This window comes from Buteo buteo, chromosome Z, assembly GCF_964188355.1.
Source record: "Buteo buteo chromosome Z, bButBut1.hap1.1, whole genome shotgun sequence".
In the NCBI taxonomy this organism is placed as follows: Eukaryota; Metazoa; Chordata; class Aves; order Accipitriformes; family Accipitridae; genus Buteo; species Buteo buteo.
This window is the reverse complement of record NC_134204.1, coordinates 53903849-53907767: the sequence shown is the minus strand read 5'-3', so window position 1 is coordinate 53907767 and position 3919 is coordinate 53903849.

Genomic DNA, 3919 nt, shown 5'->3' with positions numbered 1-3919 from the left:
TGGCACACCGGGTGAACGGCCCCACCTTTGGACAGCGGTCTTGGCAACCCAGATGGGACGGCGCTGACAGCCTTGTCTGGTTCGTCTTGCCGCACCTGGCGGGGAGAAGAGAACCGAGTGGACTCCAGCGCACACCGACCTGTTGATTGGGGACTCCATCAGCTCCTCTCCTGCGGTCGGGCAGTAAGCAACACAGTGGTGCAACGCTGTTGGAAAAGAGGTATTTTCTGAGCGATAAATAAGGGAAAAGGGAAAAGCCTTTTGGGGAGTAGCAAGCATTTGGGGGACATTTTGTCCCGTCTGGCCTCTGCGTAAGGCGCATCAGGAAAGATACAGAGCAGGAGGATAATTTTCGTTCCTACACGTTGTTTTTGTAACAAAGGGAGATGTCCCTCGTTCTGGTGTATGGAGCGCTGGATGAGAATCGGTACGGCAATGGGCAGTGCTACTCTCGGGAGACTCCCCTTTGTTCTCCCTTAGGATGCATCCTGAAAAATTGGAAAAAGTGTGGAGGGGATCCCCTAAAGAAAGATAAATTGAGAGCTTACTGTAACTGGTGGTGGCCACCATATCACTTGGAAGGGGACGAAAAGTGGCCTGCAAATGGATCTTTGAAATACAATACTGTATTGCAATTAATGTTGTTTTGTTGGAGAACTGAAAAGTGGGATGAAATACCATCTGTGGATATGTTCTTTGCATTAAGAAGTAATTGGGATATCCTTTGTATAAACATATTTGTATAAATGAATTGGGAAGAAATGCGGGCTGGTAGATGGTAAACATCAAATTGGAACACATGCATTGGATGAGGGAAAGAACAGACAGGAGGTTTCTTGTTGTATTGGTTGCAACACGGGAAAAAGCCACTTGGAAAATGTTGAGAAGTTGAGACGCAGTTGTTGGTGTCCCCCCCCAGCCCCAAAACAGCCAGAAACAGACGGTTCAAGTGATGAGGGAGATGAGATTGTGAGCCCCGTATCTAGCAGAACGAGGGGACAGAGACCTGTAGTTCTGGCTCCCCTTAGAGAGGCCGTTGGGCCTGAGGGAACACCGGTGTATGTGCACGTACCATTCCCTACTGCTGACCTGTTAAACTGGAAGCAGGCAGTCGGGTCTTGCCGAAATAACCCAGAGGGAACATATAGTACTGTTAAGCGTGTAGTGATAACTCGTCACCCTAACTGGGGAGATGCGCAGGCTCTCCTAGAATTTTTGTTTACTACCGAAGAAAGGAGAACGGTTTTGGAAAGGGCTAAAGAGGAACTGAGCTGGGGAGAGGAGGGGCTGCCTAATGCAGATCCGATCCGAGTACGTGTGGAGGATTACAGAGGGCAAAGGGAGTACCAAAAATTAATTTTACATGGGATTCAGCACGGGGTTCCAAAACATAAAAATTGATCTAAGCTGTATGAGGTACGGCAAGGGGATAAGGAATCCCCGTCATCCTCTTACGAGAGATTGTGTGAAGTGGCTCAGAAGCGGACAGATCTAGACCCAGAAGATGCTAGCAATTTGAAGTTGTCTAACATGTTGTTTATTGGTCAAGCAGCTACGGAGATCAGAAAAAAATTACAGAAGGTAGAGGGGGCGGGGCGGGTGGCATGACAATCTCACAGCTATTGTCAATTGCATATAAGTTTTGTAATAATCGAGAGGAATTAGAAGAGAAGGAGAAGCGAGGGCCAGCAAGGCTGCAAGCCTTCCAGCAGACCAGACCTGCAGGATGAACCCCTGCCTGATGCAGAAGTAGAGCTCTTCACTGATGGCAGCAGCTATATGCTGGAAGGAAAACGAGGAGCTGGCTATGCAGTGGTAACAAACGCCCAACCGTTCGAGCCTAAGGCACTGCCTAGCAACACATCCGCTCAAAAGGCTGAATTAATAGCATTGACGCGAGCTCTGGAAAGCTGACGTTTAGCCACGGAAAGAGAGGGTTTTTTTATATATATATATATATATATATATATGGATTCTAAATATGCATTTGGGGTGGTACACCGCCATGGGGCAGTTTGGAAGGGAAGGGGACGGTTAAACTCACAAGGAACTCCAATAAAATATGGGACTGCAGTTATGAGACTGCTGCCAGCGGTTCTCCTACCAGAGAAGGTTGCAATAATGCATCGTAAAGCGCACCAAAAAGGAAATAGTGGAATTATAAAAGGAAGGCAGAAGGCTGGTTGTCTGGCTCAACAGGCGGCTCTAAAGGAGCCAAAACTTGAAGGAGCTTTAACTCCAGGGCCTCATTTAGAATTACCACCACCGAAATATACTGAGAGGGAAGATCAATTAGCCAAACAAATAGACTGCTCCAAAAATGAACAAGGTTGGTGGATAACACCGGTCAAGCAACTACTGATTCCTGAAAGAATGATGGAAACTTTGCTCACGAGATTACCTCAGGAGACTCGTACAGGAGCAGACGCATTGACAATAACTGCAGAAGGAAATTTTGGGGGGCCAAAAATGCAAAGGGTAGCCCACATGGTAGTAAAGAAGTGTACCATCTGCTGTGCTCCTAATCCAAAAATTGGGAAAAAGGTTATAGGAGGAATTGTGAAACAAGGAAGAACTCCTGGGGAATACTGGCAAATAGATTTTTCAGAGCTACCTAGGTGTCACCTAACTATAAGTATTTATTGGTACTGGTAGATACCTTTTCTTGTTGGCCAGAGGCTTTCCCTTGCCACACCCACAAAGCCAGAGAGGTAATTAGAATCTTACTGAAGGAAATAATACCCCGATTCGGTATTCCAGAGGGAATCTCCTCTGACAATGGGCCTCATTTTATTGCAGAAGCAGTGCAAGGGATTTCTCAATGTTTACAGATTACGTGGGAATTACACACCCCTTGGAGGCCACAATCAAGTGGAAAGGTAGAAAGAATGAATCAAAACTCTTAAAAGACAACTTGCTAAACTCTGTTAAGAAACGCACCTTAAATGGGCAGAAATTTTACCTATAGCTCTTGTACGAATTCAAATAACTCCTGGGGTTGAAGAGAAAGTAAGTCCTTTTGAGATTGTGTATGGGATAGCAGATCCCAGGAAGCTTCTTAACGTCACGGGAGACCGAATGCATGTAAAAGGGCAGGCTGACGTTAAAGCGCATTTGCTTTCTCTTTCTCAGACTTTATCTTCACTGCACAGGTATCTAAATCGGAAGGTCTCTCTCCCGTTGGATACACCAGTTCACCCATTCCAAGCAGGGGACATTGTTTACGTACAGACCTGGAAAGATGAACCTCTAAAGGAAAGGTGGAAAGGACCTTACGCCGTGTTACTGAAAACCTATGCTGCAGTCAAAGTAGAAGGAATTGACTCCTGGATTCATTGCAGGCAAGTGAAAAGAGCACCAGAACCCGATCAAGAAAAGCGGACAGCCACACAGGCTGGGAAACTCAAACTTTGGCTAATCAGAGGCGGTTGAACTTTGAGAGAACGAAGAACCCGCTTATTATAATATCCCATTTGGTCCTAGCTCTAGGTCAGAGAATTTGGTTTTACAGCTTATCCCGTCCTTTGGGCGAATCCAGAATGTTAGCAGCGCAACCGCTTGTCTCCCTCCACCTGAGTCGGCAGACAACCCTTTAAATTGGGGAATATTAATAAATATTAATAAACAATAATATTTGTTTTGGTAGTCTTGGGATTAGGAAAGTGGCCCCCCACGTTTCAAAACCTTACGCACAATAATCCACACGCTGTCGATAATTGGCGCATCGAGACCTGTCCAGGAGACGTTACTCATGTCCTCAGTTATCAGAGAGGAAACAATTATTCTCTCCTGGCAAAGGCAATAGAACAAAGTAAGACCGGGAATTGCCATTTGTATCCTTGGGGATTGCATCTTAAACCATTATGGCCCACGCGTGAAGAGGGTAGATGGAATCACATGACGGGTAATACTCAATGCC